The sequence below is a fragment of the Gekko japonicus genome, unplaced genomic scaffold (assembly GCF_001447785.1).
Source record: "Gekko japonicus isolate JY-2015 unplaced genomic scaffold, Gekko_japonicus_V1.1 scaffold488, whole genome shotgun sequence".
NCBI classification, from domain to species: Eukaryota; Metazoa; Chordata; class Lepidosauria; order Squamata; family Gekkonidae; genus Gekko; species Gekko japonicus.
In genome coordinates this window covers 578,160-603,035 of record NW_015176466.1, presented here as the reverse complement: position 1 = coordinate 603,035, position 24,876 = coordinate 578,160, and positions in this window count along the sequence as shown.

Here is a 24,876-nt window from a genome sequence, read left to right as displayed (position 1 = left end):
CCGCTTTCACTGTGCACATAGGCGTAATCTTCGTGGGGGCGGCGGGGCTTCAGCCCCCGCCGAAATTTTCAGGAAGGTACTCAGCCTCCCCCGGGAGCCACCCTTGCTCCTAGCAAAGCAATGCCTCTGGCCCAGCCCCAGCCCCCCCCGGGAAATTGGAAAGTCTACACCCTTGACTGTGCATGTCCAGCAGGTTTTCTTTGTTGTTCTGCATTGATTTTCCTCTCTTCAGCACTCAGTTCACTTTCTGGTCGCTGTTTCCCTGGGTTTTCTGAGAGTCCTTCTGTGCTGATTTTTCTCTTGTTTTGCTTCCAAGCTGAAGGTAATTCAAAAGCGTACAGATACCCTCACATTTCACTCTATCCTTTTGTCACACCTTGACGGTCACTCCCATCCTTTTGTCACCCCTTGAAGGTCACTCCCCTGCCCACATCGAGATCATTCCACCCACTCTGCACCTTCCACCATGTTCCCCCCTTCATCGGTGTACAAGCTCCATTTCCCCCTTGTTTTTAAAGTTTTATTTTTTTTATGTGGCATGAATGTTGTGTAGCGGGTTAGCCGCATGGAAGAACTACCGAGGCATGCATAATACACGGCACACTTTATTGGTACACAACACGAACCCCCCACCAACGGCCGACCGGCCTCTTATATACAGTCTGGGGCACCACTGCGGACTCCAATGTCCCATTGGTTCCCCTAGAGGCAGGGTGCAGGAGCCTAGTCCTCATTGTTCTTTGGACTCAAGCTCCGCTGTATCATGGGCGCCCAGTGGCGGTACGCGGACATGAGTCTAGCAATATGAGACTGTTGCTAGTCTCAGATCACTGAATTTAAAAAAATCAAATTACTGGTGGGGAGGTTTAAAAGTCAATGCACAAGGTTTCGTTCCTTGCTGCTATTGACTTGAAAGGGGGATCAGAGAGGAGGCAAACAGCAGTGTCCCCAGTACAAAAAGAAAAAAGAAATTCAATGCTGGATGCAAACAAAATAAAGGGGGAAATCATCAGCACAGAAAGAAATTGACATGAAAATTAGAGAGACTGAGGTGGAAAGTCTAAAGCTATGAAAACATTATTCCCTTTAATCAGAGCGCAGAGCGCACAGCGCACGAGCGCACAGGAGCAGAGCTCCGGCAGTAAAGAGCCCAGGGGGCGGGCAGTAAAGAGCCCAGGGGGCGGGCACATGTAACAAGCCCCACCCCCTGCTCCCAGCAGCCCCAGATGACAAGGAGCAAGAAGCCCCTTTCTTTCCCTCCTTCTTTCTGTCTTTCTTTCTTTCCTTCCTCCTCCTTTTCTTCTCTCCTTCTTTCCATTTCCCTTCTGTCCCTCCTTCTTTCCCTCTCTCCCTCCTTCTTTCCTTCTCTTTTTTCCCTCCTACCTTCCTTCCTGCACAGATCTGTGCATCCCCCTCCCCAGCTAGCAATCCAAAACAGTCCAGTGGCACCTTTAAGGCCAAGGTTTATTCAGGTACAAGCTCTCCCTCCTCTGCTAGGGAAGATCTGTGCTTCGCCCCCCCCCCATAGCTAGCAATCCAAACAGTCCAGTAGAGCCTGAACAGTGGCTGTTGCCTTCTGACACACTTCCGGTGATGTCAGGGGTTGTGGTATATGTAAATAAGTTACGGTAATGAGTTACGCTAATGAGCTCCTGCACCTCTTTTTCTATGAAATGGCCCCTGCCTTTAATGCTTCTGTAAACAACATTTGGGGGAGGGAACCGTTTTGGCAGTCTCTGGAAGCCTAACATTAAAATGGCAGCTGATCCACATGGACCTTTTGCAAACCACCAAATTTAAGAATTGCTTGGAATTGATCCATTCGGAGGACAGAATGCAATCCACGCAGGCTTTTTAAAACTGTTAAGATGATAACTAGTGTGCAGGATCAAATTAGAGAATCATAAAGAGAAAACCATGCAAATTTGCAAGAAAGGGCAGGAAATTAGCATTACTATGCAGCTGTGCTAGGAGATTGGTGGAAATACCCCCCCCCCATTTTTAGTGTCACAAGACTAAAAAAGCTTTCCAGAGCTTCTCCTTCCCCATACAAACTGCAACTCTGTGCAAATCATGGTGGAGTCGCAGCTGACTGAACAGGTGCACACACATACACACACATGTTGCCAACAATCACAGCTTGCAATGCCAGTGTCAGTGGGTTCTACTGTTCCTCCATTTTATGGAGGGTTCTACTATTCCTCCAACATGCTCCTCCATTTTATGAGGTCATGTAACTTCCATTTTTCACAGAGAATCCCCTGCAATATGTAAAATGGAGCTTCAAAGCTGCTTGTCAGTTTCAAAACAAAGTCTTTTCAATTTCAACATCAAGTTTCCTCCCTTTGCCTGCCTTCCTTTCTATTCCCTTTCATTCAATGAACTAATGCTAAAACGCATGAACAAAACCTGAACCATAAGGATTTAAATAGAAGGTGCTTGCTGGATGCTACTGTGCAGCTGTGATAGGGCAATTGCATAATTAAAAAAAAACTTTGGACACCACATCTCACAAGTGATGTTCCACCTCAAATGTAGAAAAGTGTGTGTGTGGGGGGGTTAATTGTAGCTGCAAAATAAATACAATGAAGGGAAAAGAATGGTGCATAAGGCAGGCACAGAATCAGAAGTCAAGATTAAAGGCTTACTGCTCTGAAAATCTGCAGTAAGACGTACATGCATAATGGGCCTCTGTCTGTCTATCTGTTATTGTACTGAACAATGAACCCAATGGCAAGTTCTAGAGACCTCTGAAGTTTGCTCACAATTTTTGTTGATTCCAGTACAACAGGTACAACACAATAGTTGTTACTGAGACTTCTCTGTGAAGCAACATAGCTACCTACCATCTTTGTCTTTAAAAAGAAAAAGAAAAAAATGGAAGTCCTGCCTTAAGGCAATCCAAAACCTTGTTTGAGGTTACATTCATAGGTTTCACTCCTCTTTAGAGGGCTCCCAGCCTTCGTGTACATTCTGTGCAGATCTTTCTTTTGTTTGCCTGTAGAAACTCTGCCCTGGCATTTTGCATTAGCACAAACTGGTGCTGATATACAAAGGCTGGGCCTCCCCTGTCAGGATTCCAAATGTTAGCCCAATCAGCAAAGAAACAATGAGATATGACAAGGAGTGTGAGACCATAAAATAACAATGCACCTCCAGGGACACCTGCAAGGGAGAAGGGGGTGAAACTGTCTTCAATAGCCTTAGGTGAGGGGTTTTTTTAAAAAAAAAATCTCAAACTATAACGTAATAAGATATGATAATAAAAAGCAGAGGATTGAAATAAACCATGTCTCTTTTTAGATGCAAAAAGCAATTTTAATATACTGGGTGCTATGAACATGCAACATAGCTTTTAAATCTTGTAAATCAAGTATATTTTAATATATGGGCATTTCATTTTTTTAAAATTAGTAATTGAGTTATATGATCTTTTTCAAAGACTTTTGAGGGGTGAAAAAAGCAGGAGCTACTCTTTGGAGGGGGAGGACAAGAAATTGGGGAGAAGGCCTTTTAAAAACTCGTTTCCCACTAAAAAAAATACCATCCCAAACAATTCTTACTTTTGTAAAGGGGAAAAATAAAGGTTCCTAGATTTGAATCTGGCAGCACCTTAGTAAAGAACAAGATTTCCAAGGTATGAGCTTTTGAGAGTCAAAACTCCCTTTGTCCCTGTGCACTTTCTGTGCATTCCTGTGCATTTTCTCAAGCAGTGGTAGAACCAACTCGGGGACTCTGTTTTTGAGTGAGAAAATGGTAGCAAAAGAGGTGAAAGAGCCTCAGAAACCACTCTGTCCTTCCATGTAACAACAAGGGTTGCCAGCTGCGGACTGGGAAATACTTGGAGATTTGCAGGGGTAGAGCCTGAGGAGGGTGCAGCTTGGGTCTAGGAGGGACTTCAACCCTATAGAATCCACCGTCCAAAGTAGCCATTTTCTCCAGGTGGACTTGTTTCTGTCACCTGGAGATCAGTTGCAATAGTGGGAGATCTTCAGCCACCACCTTGAGGTTGGCAGTCCTAGTAACAACTCAGTGTAGGCTTGCCATCCCTGTGATGGAAATTCCTGGAGATTTGGGGGTGGAGCCTGGGGTCAGCGGGGTATAGTGCCACAGAGTCCACCCTCCAGAGAAACCATTTTCTCCAAGGGAACTGATCTCTGTAGTCTGGAGATCAGCTATAATTCTCCGACATCCAGCCTGGAATATATTCTTTCCAATATCTTTAAGGAATGCGCTTTTTGGCCATAGATGTAACAGCTCCAACGAATCAGTGTTAGTTATTATGTTCTGGAGGGACCCATCCAAGACATCTATCCAGATCTTCACTGAAACCTTTCCAATTCATCCTCTTATAGTTCCATTGTGGTCTTGGTAAAGACCTGATAACTGGTATTTGGATTCGTAGCTCAAGGATTACCCGTCGATGCTGACTGTGCAGGAAAGCCTCAAGAACACGTCGATATAGGCAAGCACTTACTTCTCTGATCAGATGAAATAAATGTTAAATCTATTCCATGCTGCTGATCTGAAGATGCCTCTGTCTTTAGCATTGAAAATGATATGCAAGCCATGGTTTTCAGCCCAGCTAACCAGTGCCTCACCGTTCTTATCATTAACTGTGTATCTCCAATTTCCGTGGTGGCTGTTAAAGTCACTGGCTTTTGGTTTCGTATGACTATGATTGTTTAACGAGATGGTGCAATTTATTGGTTTGTGTTGTATTTTAACCGTGTCGTTACCTGCTTCAAAGCAGATGGTGCAATTTATTGGTTTGTGCCATCCTGTGTTGTTATTTTAACCGTGTCGTTACCTGCTTCAAACATTGTGAGGTAGCATGATACAAAACATGAAGTCAATAAAAATAACCTGGTGAAAGCCAGTGTGGTTACAGTGCCAACCTAGGACTACAAAGGCTTCACCCCCAGCCGTGAAGTTCACTGCATGACTTTGGGCTGCATCACTCTCTCTTAGCTTAACCTGCTCCACATGGTTGCTGTGAGGAGAAAATGGAAGAAAGGAGAACCATGTATGGTTCTCTTTGATATAGGATGAGATATATTGTGATACTCCCTGACCACAGTTTAACACAGAACTGCAGGGAGCAGGGGGTTTCCAAATCTTTAGAATCCAAGGTTAAGCATGTTTCAGTTCCACTGAATAATATACTTAATTTTCCCATTCAAATCAATGGGGTTTAAAAGTGTTCGGCTGAATTAGGCCTAGGACTGCAAACTCTGGGTTGGGAAATTCTGGGAGATTTGCGGGATGGTTCCTGGGAAGAGTAAAATGTGGGGAGAAAAGGGGACCTCAGTGGGGTACAATGCCATAGACTCTCCCTCCAAAGCTGCCTTTTCCTTCAGGGAAACTGATCTCTATAGCCTGGAAACAGCTGTAATTCTGGAAGGTCTCCAAGCCCACCCTAATCAGGCCTTTCGATTTTAACTGCATTAAAATCTGCATTAAAACCTAAAACTGGGCTAGATTGCAGGTTCTGACCTTACCCTTAAACAGGGGGATGCATTCTAATCCATATTTTCAACACCTGGGCAAATGAATTCCTGTGGTCCCAGTCTTACAAAATGGCTATCAGGCTTTGATTCCCCCCCCCCCAAAAAAAAATAGGAACCAATCAGAACAGATAAGGCTACAGTAGAGTTAGGGTCTTGATGGTAAAAGAATGAAGACAAAATCCTCTTTATTCTTTGTAGGAATTCCAGATCTTTTATTATAGTCCATTATTCTCAAAGAACGTTCAAGGAACACAGAAGACCATCTCTGGCAGTTGTTTCTTCCATGATACCAACTGGAGACCATCTCCTTTATTAGCCTGATTAGGAACACCAGTCAAACCCAGATCCTTGTTTTCTCTAAAACATGCCATGGATATCTCAGAGGGTCAGTCAGAGAGTATAACAAGTCATATCAAGTTTGGCAAATGCAATCCAATTAGCACCAAATGATATCTAGGAAGCAAAGGGACAGAAGGATATGGAAACAAACACATGCTATATATATCATGCTAGGATGGTAACGTATTCATTTAACAACCGATATCCCACAGAGCTGAAGGATCAGCATTTCAGTTGGTAGTCCCAGCCAAGATAACACGTGCCATCCCTAAAGAACAGTCCTATACATGCTTAAAGTTAGGTCCATGATTAAATATATCTTAGTGAAGTAGAAAAAACCCCCAGCTATAATGCTGAGTCTTTCCACAGCAACTTGGGCACTAAATATATGAGTTGGCTTCTCCTCTGTGGCTCGCAACCTTGGATATTCTCTGAGAGGTCTCAGATTCTTTGGAGTTGAAGCCTAAGGACAGGCCGGTGTCTTGGAGAAGGAACTGTTGAAGGCAGGCTGCCAGCAGGACACAGGTTGGCTTTCTGAGGACCAGTAATCTAATGCGAGAGCAAAAATGGACTGGCCTTCCGTTATGACGACTTGCCCAGTGTGAGGAAGTTTTGAGAATCTTTACCTTTGCCAGTGGCATCAGCTTGGCCCTCTAATATGGTAGCCCCAATTATAATATTGCCAACCTCCAGGTGGGACCTCGAGATCTCCCACTATTATAATTGATCTCCAGATGGCAGAAATCTGTTCTCCTGGAGCAAATGGCTGCCTTGGTGGGTGGACTCAATGGCATTGCACCCTGTTGAGGTTCCCCCCCCCTAGCCCGCTCATTCCAGGATCCACACCCAAAACATCCAGGAACTTCCCCACCCAGAGCTGGAAACCCTATCCAGTTCCCATTTAGAACTGGCTGCAGTTTCTTCCTTCTCTGCACTTCAGGTAAGAAGAAGCCAGTGCCCAGGGTTGCCAGCTCTGGATTGGGAAATACCTGAGGATTTGGGAAGGTGGAGCCTGGGGAGGGTGGAGTTTGGGAAGGGAAAGGACCTCAACATGTAACAATGCCATACAGTCCACCCTCCAAAATAGCCATTTCATCGAGAGCTGTGGTCACACTGGAGGCTTGGTGTGATCTGTCAGTGCCTGTATTTGCGGCAGTTTACATCGTCGTGGGAAGGGATGACCAGACAGCACATCCTGAAGCGGCTTCACAGTGTGCTCGCCCCATGGTCAACCATTCAGACTATTGCTGTGGGGCAGCCATAGAGTGGGTAGTCTGGTGGCTTCTTTTTTAAAAAATGTCTTTTGTATATGCGCATGACCACTTATTTGAAGCACCACTTTGTTTTGACATCTGGAGGTGGCTTGCCTGCCCCTCTGAAAAACTTATCTTCCTATTAACCCCTTCTCTACCTTGTCTGCTGCAAAGCTGTAGGCTGAGGAACAAGCATAAATAAAGACAAAGGAGGCTTCTCAACCTGCCCTTCCCTCTCCCCCTCACCTCAGAGGACAGCTGAAAGCTTGCTGGTGTGCACAAAGATGTAGTTATGCGCACATCGCTAACTGACTTATTTAAAAAAGCATGAAAATAGAACAGAGCGATCAGACTTCCCAACCAGGTTGAGCTTGTACCAGAGGAGTTCAGACATCCAGAAATGTAGGGTGAAAGTGCTGATATCTGTAAACACTGGGCTTTCCCCGATGCCTGATTACTCTGCTTCCAAAGCAGGGCCCAACAGGGTGGCTATGACTAGGGCACAAAAGGCAGATGTTGTTGTTTGATCGTGTTCTTTAAATCCACAATATCTGCACAAACTGCTCATGTGACCACAGCCCAGATGTGCTATCTGTGTAGTCTGGAAATCAGTTGTAATACTGGGAGATCTCCAGGCCCCACCTGGAGGCTGACAACACTACAAGTGTCACTTTCTTACTGGATATCTTTCAGGATCCATAATGCAGAATAACATAAGATGAACTCTATTAACTATTTACATAACTTAGAATTCAGCATTAGAAGGAGCAGCAGACTGTCTTGCTGCTTCAGCCATGACTCTGCTTATCTGTTCTGACCCGCTAGGATCTATATTATGTTAAGCACCACCCACTTAAAGTCATTGTGTCCTCACAACCAGTGCCTAGTCTGATAAAGTTTCTTCTATTACCCTTCCAAAACCCTTCCAATCAAAGAGGCAACCTTGGTTTTCCTCCTCTTCACTGGAGTAGGAAGTACTTCAGAAGAGTCCAGGAGGCATTACTTTTATATATGCAGGGAACATCCGCTTGGAGACAGCTGCCTCCATAATAGGCTGGTGTTTGGCTAGGAATCTTTTGAGAAAACTCCCAGTGTTTTATTATTGGACCTGGCCCACTTGGTAGCCATTTTGTGATTCATCCCACTCCCAGTACATAACTGGAACCCACCGAAAGTGCATATTTCATATGTGCTCACCTACAGTGTACACAAAAAATGCAAGCTCTATTATACAAAAGAATGTGACCTGCATAAAGAAGTTCCACTGCAGTATTTTTAGGATCTCTGACTCCTAAATAAGTACAGCTCTAGTAGGCTATCTCAAATTCTCCATGTTAACTGGTCAGAAAAATCAAACCAAACAAGCAACTATCTGAATAAATGTGCCATGTTAATATCTGGCAGAAAATGCACATACGAACAAAACCTAGGCCCCGGTCACACGAGCCGGAAAATGCGGGAGGGAAGTGTGGCTGTTTGCCCCGGAACAAAATAACATGCGGCCGCCCAATCACACGTCCCGTCAAGGTCCCGTGGTTAGGGCGTGAGGTGCCAATCACACGGGTATCCTGCAGCGCGGCAAAGCAGCGGAGCAGCGCAATCACACCAGCAATCACTAGGCACCGCTTCCATGGCAAACAGGAATATTTTTTTCTCACCAAAAGGTGAGCATGTGCATGATCGTTTGTGCGCATCCTGTGAAGACTTTTTAAAAAAACTAACCGGTTTGAGACGGGACTAGGACGGGACACAATCAGACCCCCGCCCTTGCCCCGCGTTTTCCGGAAACTAGTACATCGTAAGTACTAGTTTTTTACTTCGTATCTTCGGCACAAAGCCACAGGTTAGCCACGGGTGCACTACATTTCCCAGATGTTGCGGTGTGATCACGCCTGGAAAATCCGCCTATCATCTATGTCTTTAGCGCGGCAAATGCTCCGTGTGAACAGGGCCCTAGAGATACAACCAATGCTCCCTCTAAGCTTTGGAGTCTTGTGAACAAAAATCCTACATTGTGAGCTACTGGCATTAAAGTTGTGAGCAAGCTATTTGGCTATTGCATAAATTAGTTTGCTAAGACAAAAATGTGTGAGCCAGAGGCTAAACAACTGTGAGCTAGCTCACACTAACTCAGCTTAGAGGGAACACTGGATACAACTGTAACCATAACTATTAGCCATAATGGCTAAACGGAACCTCTGTTTCAAGGAAGTGTACCTCTAAATGCCAGTTGCTGGAGAACAGCCACAGACAGAGGCTTCGTCCACCATGACTTGCTTGAAATTTGGTTGGTGTCTGTGGAAAACAGAATTCTGAACTAGATGCACCTCTGATCGACCATGGCTGTTTGTATATTTGGAGACCAGTGTGTCTTTGGAATGCCTTTATTCCTTGTATGTAGACATTCAGTCTGGGATGTGCCATTGGATCTTGCCGACCCAATAAAATGCCTGTCAGATCAATACCTAAAACCACAAATGGCACCCCAGTCCCAATATTTGTAATTCTTATATTTTCACTCCCAACAATATTGGAATCAAGAACCATGTCAGGAAGGCAACAGGAGCAACTAGAAGGAGCTCAGCTAGCGTGTCCCAGCTGTACTGAAGCACACTGATGTTTTAAAGGACATTATTTTCAAGTGTGAATAATCTAAGGGCTGGTGCACCACAGCCCAGCTGGGTTATTCTGAAAATCATGGACAGTAGACCTGGCCTCCAGAATCTAGAACCCAGGACTACCACCAATTGAAAATAATGGCCCTTTAAAGTTTAAAAGGCATCTAAAGGGATCAATGCCCCCACCTTCCTGTCCCTCAGTGATGCTACTGCCTCCAAGGGGGCAGCTGGGTGATGACAGATTGATTCCTTTAAACATCTGTTAATCTATAGAAGATCATTATGTTTAATAGGAGGTAGACATTGACTCTGGCCTCCAGAGGTCATGTCCACTACCTATTGACATAGTGGCCCTTTAAATTTAAATTTAATTGTTTTTATTGTTTTTATGGTTTTTTAATTATTATTGCCAATTATTATTATTGCCAATTACACAGTGGCCCTTTAAAATTTAAAAGGCCATTATCTTATTATTTTCATTATTATGAAGGCCAATTAATTAATTATTGTACGGTACTGTGTGTAGAATAGCAGGGGGATCCTAAGATTGTCTGACAGTCAGAAGTTCTAGCTCTTCAGGTGCTGTGCACCACTAGGTCATGAGCTAAACTTGTTTTTAAGGCAAGAGACATTTCAGAGGTGGTTTGCCACTGCTTGCCTCTGCGTCACGACCCTGGCATTCCTTGGAGGTCACCCTTATAAATACCAGCCAAGGCCAACCCTGCTTAGCTTCTGAGATCTGATGAGATGAGGCTAGCCTCGGCTATCCACTTCAGGGCATAAAGGCTAATGTGCCACAGATCCCTCCCTTCCTGCTCCTATTATCTCTCAGGGTGGGGAGGGACTTCAAAAATTGTTTCAATGATTAAAATTATTATTTTATATTCTTTTTAAAGCTGACATGTGGTGACTCATAGGGTTTTCAAGATGAGACAGTCATTGGTGGCTTGCCATTGCCTTCATCTGCATTCCCATCCAAACACTAGTCAAGTCCATCCCTGCTTAGTTTCTATGATCTGACTACCCTGGACTATCCAGGTCAGGGCTATCATTATCATCATCATCATCATCATCATCCTCCAAGAAATTTGTCTAACTCAGGTCTGCTTTACAGGATTATGGTGACAATCAACAGTAAAAAGACTTTTTTCAATAACACTAAATTAAAAACAAATGCAATAGCTGCAGAAGCTTGAAGACCATGAAAGATGTTCCCTAAAGATTATTTGCACCATTGCCATAATAAATGCTTAACACGGAATAATATGGCAGCTTACAATATTTGCATAAAAATGGGGTATCATGCCCCACGGTCTCATCTCCTCTCTCCCTGAAGTGGTATTTAAATGCCCCAGCATTGCAGCAAGCTCTGTAAATATCGACACAAGAGGAAAGATTCACATGTAGACCCTGCAGTCTTTCAGTGGAGAATCAGGACATAAACCAAAGATGTTACAGTGTTATTGTACTTTGTGCGAAGGATGCCATATAAAATATTAATGCATTTCATTAAAATACCTCTTATTGTCAAAATGTAGTGTGACTGCTTTGTGATTTCTCACTTTAGCAGGTGGTTCACTCTGGAAGTGATATCTTTACGTTATTGTGCCAAACGGCAGCCTCTGTTGCAAAGCGCCTCCTCACTTAACTGTTGAGGAATGCCCAAAGGAAACCTCAGCAGCTTCCACATGTTGACAAGTCTCTACACAGCTCTCATTGTCACTGTGAATGCAAAGGCGTTCAAAGCACCTGCTTAGCAGTTTCCCCCTCTCTGTCCTTCCCTCAGCCTCTGGATATTTCCCATAACTACCACCAGAGGGCTTTGGGGCTATTTGGGAAAAAAATCAGCAATTGCTAGATTGCTATAGCACAATAACATTCTAGTGACCTATTACTGTGATATCCTAGCTCCCCTGAGTGCCCAGTTTTAACAAAAAAAAATAGCAAGTCTCTACCACTTTCTGTTGTAGAGACATAAAGGTTGCAGCTTTCCTCTTATAGCTCTGCAATGAAAAGATTTGGTGGGGGGGTTTTAAGTAGAAAAGAAAAGCTGGTAATTCAGAAGAGCTAGTGACTGGTAAATTGTGGCAACACATTATAATACTGTAGTAATCTAGCAATTGCCACTTCTGGGGGGGGGGAGTCAGGAAAGCCCTCTAATGTTAGAGGGGGAACTGGCAGCCACAGGAGGCTGAGTGTTGCATTCAGGGCAAAACCTGGTGCTAGTACTCTACATGAGACCTCCGGGATGTACAAATGCAATCACAAGCAATCACTACAAATGTCGTGTTCAGGGCAGAGCCTGGCACTTTTACTCTGTCCAAGTTCTCCAGGACACACAAATACAATCAGTCAATCAAGACAAGAGATAAGAGCAAGGTTGACAAACCAGTACAGCATCAGGAAACCGAAGGTTCAGTTCAATGGTCAGGGGAACAGGAAGGTCTGGAGTCCAGGGTCCAAAGCTTGGAAGCTAGGGCGAGAGATGGGGTATGGGTTTCTAGCTGGAAAAGCAAGCACAGGTGAACAGCACAGGGTGCAAGGCAGCAAGGCAAGGTAGTAATCTGTTCGCTGAGTGAGTCTGCTCACAGAGGGGGTGGTGAGCAAGGTTGCATCCACATCAAACCTTGTTCTGAATTTTCCTTTTATCTTCCTCATTAGCTGACTCATCCCTGAAGCCCAGGTGTTGCTACTTACCAGATTCCTGCTCCTGTAATGAGTCTACTCCAGAAACCAGCATTGATCACTGCTGTGCAATTAAATGGGCACTTCATCATCTCTCTTGGGTTGTCAAGTGCTCACTCTGTCTTCTGTGCTCTGCTGGTTCAGGAGAAGCCAGTGGTGACTGATGCTCTGATCCGTGTCATTTTATTTATTTATTTATTTATTTATTTATATCCCACCCTCCCCAAAGGCACAGAGCGGCTAACAAGGGCATAAGTGCCAGGTTAAAACAATAAAACAATATAAAATTACAGTAATACAAGATCATACAATTAATAACATCTCGGTGCTCCAGTCCAATCATAAAACTAAGATGGTGTTCTGGAGATGTTATAGCAGAACAACAGCAATATATGTCCCCGCAGCCCTGTCATCCACCAGGAACGTCTTTCATCTCCTGCCAGAATGAGCAACTCTTGCTTACTGGTGCTTCCTTCACTAGATCTGCTTCTAGACCCAGCTGCTCAGAATGGCATTCCACTGATGCGGGGCCTGATTCTTCCATTTCTTCAGAGGAAAAGGCAGGTGGCTGGCCCATGACACTGAGACAAGAAAAATAGCATCAAGGTGGTTGGATCTTCAAAAATGCACACCTTTCCATCCATATGGTATGCAAAAACACTTTGACTGTGATCTTTCCACAAAGATCATACCTAACCAAGGCCACAGTCACACGGCAAAGTTGCCACGAGAGAGGCACGGATGGTGAGTGGATTATCTGGGCGCGATCACACCCCAACATCTGGGAAGTGGAGTACACCCGTGGCTTACCGCCGACAATGTGAGTTAAAAAACTAGTACCTCCAAGGTACTCGTAAATGTTTGCCATGGGCTGCCTCCAGACGCCCGTGGTGTGATTGCGCCCGGCGCGCGGCATTCCCCTCCAGTCCCTCGTTTACCCACCGGTGCCGAGGGAAGGACCCGTGGTGTGCCGCCGGCACGTCTGATCGCGTAATCGCGCATCAAACTGCACCGGGGCAATTAGCCACGCCTCCCCCCCCCTGCGATATCTGGCCTGTGTGACCAGGGCCCAAGTTTGGGAAAGAGCACATCAAAGCAAGGGAAAACACAAAAGTGAGTATTAGGAGATAATTTCATGTGGATGTGCTAAAAAGCTTGCTACAATTTGTGTGCCAAACTGGAGAATAATAAGCTCATGGAAGTAACCTATTGTAACATTGAGAGCTGGTGTAGTGTTGCTGGTGTAGTAAAAGGGGGAATAGATATAATAAGAGATGCATAGCTACTGCTGAAAATGGCAGCCTGTGGCTCTTTCACTTCAATGCTTACCAAGGAAAAATTCACAAAATGATGGCATTGTGCATCAATTTTCCCCAACTCAGGAAGTGGCATTCACTGAAGAGGGACATATTGAACTCGCAGTGTGGCCCCATCTGTGGATATTTAAATCTAGAGATTACAGCCATGAACAGACAAGTCAGATCTTTCTATAAAAGTAAGAAAAGCCCCAGGTTTGCAAAACATCTGAAATCTTAAAAAAACAAAAAACCTGGAGGGTTAGAGCTCCCCAAACTAACAGAAGTAGTCCATGTACCTTTAAGAAACTGATGTCTTCTGAGAGTTCAGTGGCCATTGTGGTGGTTTCTAGGCAGCCACAAGATATTGCTAGCTTTCAAGCATTGTTTCTCCCAGTAAAACATGAGAGGGCAGACCCTTTCCAGGGCTGATTTGGCCTCCAAATCCACCCCTATACCCCTCCCTCCTGCCCTGGAGGGAGGATTCATTTGGGGCAAGATTAAAATTTCGATAAAATACATAAAGTAGAATACATAAAATACATTTTTAAAAAACCAAATTTACAATCACTGCTTCGACAGCTAGTAAATTGATAAAATACGGTCCTAAATAAAACCATCTTTAACTGTTTCCTAAATATTGGAAGTGAGGGGACCAGGTGCACCTCCCTGGGGAGGCTGTTCTACAGTTGTGGGGCAGCCAATGAAAAGGCCTTCTTTCTAGCAAGAAAATAACAAGGGAGCAAGGGTTTAAAGGGGCTGTCTGGCATACCACCTGTGACTCATTTGAGCACTTGCTCAATATTTCAAGAAAATGGACATGGCCATTTCCCAGTAGGTCTTGTGATTGGCAGATAGTTTCCACCTGGAAACATCCACCTCCAGAGAAAGAGGTAAGCTTCAAGTCTCCCTGAGCTGCAGGCTTCATGCCAGGAATGGAAGTAAAAATGGCTCTTTTATTTGACACAAACTGAGAGTCATGGACTGAGTACTACTGCCTTAAAGGTTCCCCCCTCTCACATGCCATCCCCCCCTTCCAGTTCCAGAGATATCAGTTGCAAAAGAAAAAGAAAACTTTAAAAGAAGCAAAGATGAGCCCTAGGCAAACCACAGTCCTTTCTGCCTGCTCTTTGCTCCCCCATTCCAGTAGGAGGATAAAATTATTGGTCTTCCTTACAGGATTGTTGTAAGGATTACTAGTAATGCCTGTCAAGCCCTTTGAACACTCAAAATGTGGTCTCATCGTAGATCAAATAGAGCACTAAAGTAAATAGAGCCATAATATAAAATAAATGAGTAAAATAAGCATTAATCAAGCCATCAGATCCTAGAACATTCTTTGCCTCATTACAGACAAGTCCAATGGCTAACCAACATCATTATTTCAGATCCCATTCATTTAAAATAAAAATGTATGCAAATAATGAGGCTGCAATCCAGACTAGGAATAAGGCCCATTGTGGAAATAAATACAACGAGCTCTGGCTCTGCTTCAGCCTCTCTCTCTTGCCCAAGAGAGCAGGGAAACGTCCATTCATTCCCCAGTCCATCTGACTGTGGAATGGCTGAATTTCTGCTGCCTCCTGGGGTTCCCCCACGTCTCTGGCTTGTGGCGTGCTCAGCACAGGCAGCAGGAGACTTTCTTAACCTCCTGTAGGATGAAGACTGCCTCCTCCTTGGATGGGCTGCAGTCTATATTGATGCTGCCCCACCCCTTGGGACGGTCCCTCTTTTCCTGCACTTTTTGGCCTTGGGGCAGCTGGGACCTGTAGGCCAGAAGATGAGGAAGCCCCATTCGACCCAGTGAGTGATACCCCTGCAGGCCCCTCTCTGGAACTTCAGCTCAATTAAACCTTATGGGGGAACATTTTAAACAAACAACCACAGACGCCAGCTATCTTTCAAACACAGGTAACTGCCATTTTGTTACACCTTCAACAGCCACTGAGGGGAAAGTTAATCCCACACAGGAGGCAAGCAGGAGAAGCGTCTTCATCAAGAGAGAAAGCTGTTTGCCAGTAATTCTGACAGGGCACAGTGGCTGAAGGTGGAGTGGGCGGAGAAGAGGAGCAGAACCAGCACCAGGCCAATGGCACATGAGTACTCTTGAGTGGAGGCTGACCGTCCAATGGCTGAGGGAGTGCATTGCACAGCAAATGGGAGAGCTGCAAAGTGCCACTCCAAAACACAATTATATATAAGGAGAGAGGAGACAGTACAATACCTGCAACAATATTTTTGCCACAATTGTTATTCAAGAGGGCCTATTTTTAGAATGTACTTTATTGCATTTTGATGCCACCAAAGGAGGTGATGACATACCCATCCACATGTTCAGAAGACTTCAGTACACAAGTTCTCTTAAAATAGGGAGAAGTGATTTCTTCCAATACCTCCATCCCACTGCAGAGCCCCTCTTAGTCCTCTATACCCTTCATGAGGGTCAGTTGACCCTAGGGTTGCCAACCTCCAGGTGGGGCTTGGAGATCTCACAGAATTACAACTGATCTCCAGACTTAGAAATTGGTTCTTCTGGAGAAAATGGTTGCTTTGGAGGGTGAATTCTATGTACCCTGTTGAGGTCCCTCTCCTCACCAAACTCCACTGTCCCCAGGCTCCACCACCAAATCTTCAGGAATTTTCCAACCTGGAGTTGGCACCCTATATGAGCCCCAAGAACAAAATTTCAAAGGGCTCACTGGACTGCAGCCAGAATTGACAGGAAGTGCCAGTCTTTCTTATGAAAACTTAAGTGTCCTCAAGTTTTTAGAACTGTGATCGGTTAAAGGCCATGAAGTCCAATTGAAATCAATGGGGCTTGTCAGTTACACCTAACTTGTCTTACTGATTGAAATAAGCATCCCTAACCTTAGCTGGATCTCAGCCATGTTGTTGTTGTTGTTTTAAACAAATGATACAATTGAAATAAATATGCCATTCTTTCCTGGTGGTGCGGAAAAATACAAGATCTGGGTTTATTAAGCATTTATTTGTAAATAGCATCAACCTAGGAGAGGCAGCACATTAGTTTCCCCTACTGTATTGCTACTTCCACACCGCAAAATGATTTTCTTCAAATCATTATGATTATTATCCTCAGTCTCAACATTTGACACCTGCTGTTTCAAAACTTGATCACAAATGTTTTCAGAATATATATACCAGATAGGACAGGAGGGAAGGAGAGACAGCTGAATGTATTAATATAGGGTTTTTTGAGAGAGAGAGAGAGAGAGAGAGAGAGAAATGAACTATTTCTAATAAATAAAAAAGTTAGAATCTAGAAACATTAAAAGAATTCTGAAAGCCTATAATCAATGGTGGATCCTATGAATGAGTTCTGTTGCTGAAAATTCCATTTGTGCAAGGACCTACTGAACACCATTAAACTTCGAAGCTTTAGCAGAAGAGGAAGTGTGCTCCACAGACCAGACTAGCACAAAGAACTCATCCCTAGGAAAGTAGGGTTACCAGGCTCTGTCAAGACAACCGGCAGGAGCTTAGGAGATAGGGACACCGGGGGGGGGGGGGCATGATTCTACTGCTGGAAAAACCAGAAGTGATATCATGCCACTCTTGTGATTGCCCAGAATCATAGAATCACAAATTTGGATGGGGCCACACAGGCCATCTAGTCTAACCACCACTCAATGCAGGATCAGCCTAGAACATCCCTGACAAGCGTTTGTCCAGCCACTGCTTAGAGACTGCCAGAGGTGGTGAGCTCCCCCTCCCTAGGCAGCTGACTCCACTCTTGCACAATTCTTACTGTAAAAAGGTTTTTCCTAATATACAGCTGGTACCTTCCCACCCTTAATTTAAACCCATTCTTGTGAGTCCTCTCCTCTGGTGCCAACAGGAACAGCTCCCTGCCCTCCTCTAAGTGACAGCCCTTCAAATACTTAAAGAGAGTGATCATGTCCCCCCCCCCAGCCTCCTCTTCTCCAGACTGTACATTCTCAAGTTCCTCAGCCTTTCCTCATAGGACTTGGTCTCCAGGGTTTTTTTGGTGGACTGTTTTGTCTGTCTGTTCATTGCCCCACATGTGGCTGTGTAGCAGGTGACTTCACTGTATCCCTTCTAAACAGTGCCATAGCACAATCAGCTTTTCTCATACACATGCGCACAGCCTGATTGAATTCTACTTCCCACAGACCTCACTATGCTGTGCTGCTCCACTCAGCAGGCAATTGTTTTAATAGACAGTTAAATCAGTCACAAATCATATAAGTCAATCACAAATATGCTCTGGCATGCATTTTATCACTCTGGGCATGGAACACGGCATTTTCCTGCATTCTTTTCTGCTCCTGCAGTCTTGCAACCCCCAGAAAGATCCCCTCACAGGCCCCATACTGAAGAATAGCCACACAAGTTGGGGATCTGAAGTGAGAAAGGTCTTGGGGGTGAAACCCCTCCCCTTTCCTCTTCTACAAGAGCAGGTCCACTAAGGAAAGGGATTGACTTCACCCCCTCAGCCAGTTTGGTGTAGTGGTTAAGTGGGCGGACTCTAATCTGGGAGAAGCGGGTTTGATTCCCCACTCCTCCACTTGCACCTGCTGGGTGACCTTGGGCAAGCCATAACTCTGGCACAGCTGTCCTTGAAAAAGAGCAGTTTCTGTCAAGAGTTCTCTCAGCCCCACCTACCTCACAGGGTGTCTGTTGTGGGGAGGGGAAGGGAAAGGAGTTTGTAAGTTGCTCTGAGACACCTTTGGGTAGTGAAGGGCGGGGTATAAATCCAATCTCCTCCTCCTCCTCCTCCTCCTCCTCCTTCTTCTTCTTCACTGTAGCCCAAGGAGCCAAATGCTTGCTCTTTGGCATGAATCTCATTACTTCAGAACCGATCTTTCTAGGGATCAGCCAAGAGGAATGTGGGAAAACTCTGTGGGTCTTCCATGCCTCGATAGCTGGGTAGAAGGAGAAGAGGAAGAAGAGTTGATTTTTAAACCCCAATTTTCTTTGCCCTAAGGAGTCTCAAAGTGGCTCACATTTGCCTTTCCCTTCCTCTCCCCACAACAGAGCTGGGAGTGTTCTGGGGGAATTGTAGCTGGCCCAAGGTCCCTCAGAAGGCTTCATGTGGAGGAGGAGTGGGGAATCAAATCCAGTTCTCCAGATTAGAGGCTGCCGCTCCTAAACACTACACCACGCTGGCTCTAAACCACTATACTGTGCTGGATACATGCTGCTATGTTTTTTAAAAAATGCTACCTGAGTGGCGGTGTGGGGGGAAGGTACTTGTGAATTTCCTGCATTGTGCAGGGGGTTGGACTAGATGACCCTGGAGGTCACTTCCAACTCTATGACTATCCCATCTATGTAGTTCGCATCCACATAAATGGCTGCCAGTCTGAATTTACAGCATTTTGAAAGTCCCCTTATTGTACAGCCTGGTATAGTATAGCTCAGTCTCGTCAGATCTTGGTAGCTAAACAGGGTGAGTACTTGGATGGAAGCCCACCAAGGAAGACTTTGCAGAGGAAGGCAATGGCCAACCACCTCCGCTTAATCACTTGCCATGAAAACCCTCTGGGTCACCATAAGTCATCTGCACCTTGCCAGCATTTTGCAGGCCCAGGGCTTAGTAGGAAAAACACAAGCCACACAACAAGCATATTTCGGAATAAAAAGAGGACACAGCATTTATTGATTACAGACCAAGGAGCATTGGTGAAGAATGGGTGCGGTCCTGGAACACCAAGCGGCCCACATCCCACAGTTTGTCTGCTGGGGGAAACCCAGGAGTGACAAATATTAATAGTATCATGAGGGCAGCGGCTGCTAAGTGGCACCATCTGACACAGGGGGTGAGCCTAGGCACAGCCCCTTCCCTGGGCATACTGCATGTGGTGGATCAAACCCACAGTCCCCATAAGGGAGCCCCCAAAGGGGGGAGGTGGACATGCAGACCCATCTCCCCCAAAAGGATTTGCCCAGATGCGCAAAAAACCCCAGCTGTGACATTTAACATATACATACATGAATACCTAGAAAATGGTGAGGGTGGGTAGGTGGGGATTCAAGACAACTGCACTGCTGGAGCCACCAGTGGCACAGTTTAAATATTTATTTTATTTATTTATTATTACTTTTCTATCCCGCCCTTCCCGTGGACAGGCTCAGGGCAGCTCACAATCAAGGGCACCATGTGCCAAATATAAAACATTAAGAACAGAATAAAAACAACCATATATAACAAAATAAAATGCTCAGTGATGTTGATCATTTGATCGAATCAAGATGGTGACCTGTAGGTGTTACCCAAAAACCCGATTCAGCGGTACCGATCCATCGTGATACTGTGGCTCGATCTTTATAATGGGCCATCCCATTACCTCATTGTTACCACGAAATAGTTGTTGGTGGTGGTAGTGGCAGCTACTAATTGAAAGCCTGGCGGAAGAGCTCCCTCTTGCAGGCCCTGCGGGAATGTGAGAGGTCCCGCAGGACCCTGATTTCCTCCGAGAGCTTGTTCCATCAGGTAGGAGCCGCCACTGCAAAGGCCCTGGCCCTGGTTGCCGCAAGCCTGGCCTCCCTAGGGCCTGGGATCACTAATCGGTGTTGATCCCCCAAACGTAGTGCTCTCTGGGGTATGTATGGGGAAAGGCGGTCCCTCAGGTATGTTGGACCCTGGCCATATAGGGCTTTAAAGGTAAGTACCAGCACCTTGAAGCAAATTCGGAATGCTATTGGCAGCCAGTGCAGTGCTTTCAGCACAGGCCGGATGTGTTCCCATCAAGGGAGGTCCATCAGGACCCATTCTGCACTAACTGCAGCTTCCGAATTTGCGACAAAGGCAGCCCCATGTAGAGAGTGTTATAGTAGTATAATCTCGACGTGACCGTCGCATCGATCACTGTAGCCAGGTCGTCGAGGAAGGGAACCAACTGCCAAATCAGCCGAAGGTGGTAAAAGGCCGAGCCGGCAGTGGCTGCCACCTGGGCCTCCATAGTTAAGGAGGAATCCAGGAGCACTCCCAGACTCCTAATCTCTGACACTGGCACCAAAGGCGCCACATCGAAGGTCGGGAGAGGGATCCCCATCCCCAGACCACCCTGACTCAGGCACAGGACCTCTGTCTTCACTGGGTTTAGTTTCAGCCAGCTCAGTCTAAGCCAACCAACCATGGCTTGCAATGCCCAGTTCAGATCTTCTGGGCTGAAGTCCGACTGGCCACCCAACATCAGATAGAGCTGGGTGTCCTCTGCATATTGATGACACCCTAGCCCATACCTCCGGGCGATCTAGGCAAGAGGGCGCATATAGATGTTAAACAACATTGGAGAGAGCACCGCCCCCTGAGGTGCACCACATTCAAGTGGGTGTCTTCGGGACTGCTGTTCCCCTAGTGCCACCCTTTGTCCCCGACCCTGGAGAAAAGAGGCAAGCCATTGCAGGGCAAGCCCCTGTATCCCTGCATTGGTGACGTGGTGGGTCAGCAGCTAATGGTTGACCGTATCAAATGTGGCCGACAGATCTAACAACAGCAATACTGCCACACCGCCTCTATCCAGATGCCTCCAGAGGTTGTCAGTAAGGGCGACCAGCGCTGTCTCCATCCCATGCCCCGGGCAAAAGCCGGACTGGAAGGGGTCTAAGGTGGAAGCATCATCCAGGAAGCCCTGTAGCTGTATCGCCACCGCCCTCTCAATTAATTGCCCAAATAGGGCAAATTGGAAATCGGCCAATAGTTGGCCAATTCAGCCAGATCCAGTGATGGTTTTTTCAGGAGGGGGTGGACCATTGCTTCCTTGAGTGCCCCCGGGAACCGCCCCTCAGAGAGGGCTGGGCGAATGCTATATCACCCCTGTGTAGAGCTTGCAAAAACTTCCTGTGGTTAACCGGGCCAGCCCTAGAGGATGTGAGCTGGCCAGGGTGGTAGCTTGAGGCTCCTGCCTTTGCCAGCCATCAGGCAAAGGGGCGGGAAACCTCCTCCAGCCTCTTCCAAAGCCCGTGCGGCAATCCAGCCCTTGCCACTCAGTCTGGGCTGTGTTTACCCCCCACACACACACACACACATTGCAAAGCCCCAAAGCTCCCTGTGGGTTCTTCCGGCAGATATGCCTGACAGCATAGCTAGAACCCTGGATGGAATATCAAAATCACACCAACACAAACAAGGGTGCAAGATTACCAAATCAAACCACTGGTTCATTTAGTTTACAGCACCATCCTGAACAGTTTCACCCTCCTAAACCTGAATTTACACTGAATTTACACTGAATTACAATTAAGAGTTACAAAGACTTACAAGAAATGTGATTTTGGGCTGCGTCAGGAGAAGTATACTGTCCAGAGCACATGATGATAGCATCGCTTACTCTGCTCTGGTTAGACCTCACTTGGAGTACTGCGTTCAGTTTGGGGCACCACATTTTAAGAAGGATGCGCACCAAGGAGAGAATCAGCAGGCTGGATCCAGGAAAGGGACTCCGCAAGGATCACATGAGGATTGTGGGTCTCCCCTGTGGGTCCCTCACCCCAGAAATCATTTCAGCCTCATCAAAGTTGATTCCCAAAGTTTTGGGACCTACATGGAACAACCACCATGTGGGTTAGGAGGCTGCAGTGGAGAGGGGCAGGGAGGCCAAATTGCTCCCTTCCTTCCCTTCTGACAGTGGAGGTGCACTGATGGAAGAGACAGGAGGGGGGATTTGGTCCTCCTCCCCCACTGCATCCCACACTGCTGTTACTCCAGGTGGGACCCATGTGGAGTCAACTTTGTTGGGATGAGAAATGGCTTCTGGGAAGGGGAGGGGAAAGCAAAGATCTAGAAGCATAAGCGCCTTCCTCTGTGAATCACTGGATCCAACCCAGTGTTATCTAAAATGAAATTTAACTTGCATTTTTTATTCATGGGGGGGGGAAGACACCATAGAATTCACTTAAATATACAGCATGTTCCAAACAGTGTGCCTTTGTATTACAAATCATATGGAAGAGCTTCTTGCCCCTTGCTAGTTCCTCTTAATATCTTCCTTCTGCTCTTATTTACAACTGGATGATATAGTGGCAGAATTGTAATATTAACTCTGCAAAGCATTTGGAGATGCATTTTTTATGATCAATGCTACATTATCTGCAACACAGCTATAAACTGCATTGTTGTGATGATGACTTGTTAAGACACTGTGCCATTCTTGTAAAAATGACTATTTCCAGGGTTATTCACAGTACCCAGTTCAGCAGCTCATTTACAAAAACACTTAAATCTTCCCTCTAATGTATTCGAAGTCTGGCAGACTGTACTGGAGATGAAATAAATACATTCCAGGGTGGGGGCAGAATTAAAATATTCAGAGTTTTGGGTTCCCTTTTAAAAATGTGATCCCCAAAATAGGAATTTGAATTTTAAGTTCTTCTAATAAAAAAGCATAGAATCATACAGTTGGAAGGGGACATACAGGCCATCTAGTCCAACCCCCTGCTCCATGCAGGGTCAACCTAGAGCATCCTTGACAAGTGTTTGTCCAGCCTCTGCTTAAAGACTGCCAGTGAAGGGGAGCTCACCACCTCTCTAGGCAGCTGATTCCACTATTGCACAACTCTTAGTCTAAAAAAGGTTTTCCTAAGGTCCAGCTGGTACCTCATTACTGCGAGTCCTATCCTCTGCTGCCAATAGGAACAGCTCCCTACCCTCCTCTGAGTGACAGCCCTTCAAATACTTAAAGAGAGCCAACCTGTCCCCCCTAAACCTCCTCTTCTCCAGACTGAATATTCCCAAATCCCTCAGCCTTTCCTCATAAGGCTTGGTCTCCAAGCCCCCGATCATCTTCATCACTCTCCTCTGCACCAGCTCCATTCTGTCCACATCTTTTTTGAAGTGAGGCCTCCAAAACTGCACACAATACTCCAGGTGCGGCCTGACCAATGCAGTTCACAGTGGGACTATGACATATTGTGATCTGGACATTATGCCTCTGTTGATACACCCCAAAATTGCATTACCCTTTTTTGTCACTGCATCACACTGGCTGCTCATATTTAACTTACAGTCCACCCGTACCCCAAGATCTTGTTCACACACACACTGCTACCCAGAAGTGTATCCCCCATCTAGTATGAGTGTTCCTCATTTTTGTTACTCAGGTGTAGAACATGGCACTTATCCTTGTTAAATTGCACCTTGTTCACATCTGACCACTTTTCGAGTGTGTTCAGATCTCACTGAATTCTATCTCTATCTTCTGGTGTGTTCACTGCTCCTCCCAATTTAGCATCATCTGCAAATTTAATGAGTAGCCCCTCCACACCCTCATCCAGATCATTTATAAAAATATGGGAAAGTACCAGGTCCAGAACCGAGCCCTGTGGCACCCACTGGAGACCTCCCTCCATTAAGATGAAATACCATTGACAACTACATTGGCAAGTGCAGTTCTCCAACCAATTCTCTATCCACCTAACTATCCTACAGTCCAGTCCTCTAGCTTACCCATCAGAACACCATGGGGAACCCTGTCAAAAGCATTACTGAAATCCAGGTAAACAGCATCAACAGCATTCCCTCAATCCAATAAGTTAATCACTCAATCAAAGGAGGAAATGAGGTTGGTCTGGCAGGACCTGCTGGGGACATATCTGTGCTGACTTCCCCGGATCACCAAGTTGTCCTTTAGATGCGTGTAGACTGATCCCTTTAAAATCTGCTCCAGTATCTTCCCTAGGACAGAGGTCAGACTGACTGGCATGTAGTTTCCTGGGTCATCCCTCCTCCCTTTTTAGAAAATTGGGATAACATCTGCCCTCCTCCAGTCTTGTAGAACATCTCCCCTCCTCCAAGAGGTCTGGAAGGTGATGGACAAAGGCTCTGCAAGCTCTACAGAAAGTTCTTTGAGCACTCTTGGGTGCATACCATCTGGCCCGGGGGATTTGTACTCAGTCAGTCCAGCCAGGTGCTTCTCAACTACCTCTCTGTCCATTTCAATCAGCAGTTCAGATGTTGTGACTTGCCTACTACTATCTCTGGATGAGCCTGTTCTCTTCTTTGGGGAAAAGACTGAGGCAAAATAGGCATTAAGCCTTTCTGCTTTTTCTCTGTCCTCTGTCGGAGTTTCTCCATTTTCACCCAACAGTGGGTCCATTGATTCTTTTATCTTGCATTTACTCCTCACATATCTGAAGAAGATTTTCTTGTTGTAGAGAGTCACCCTGGCCAGCTTTAGCTCACTGTGAGCTT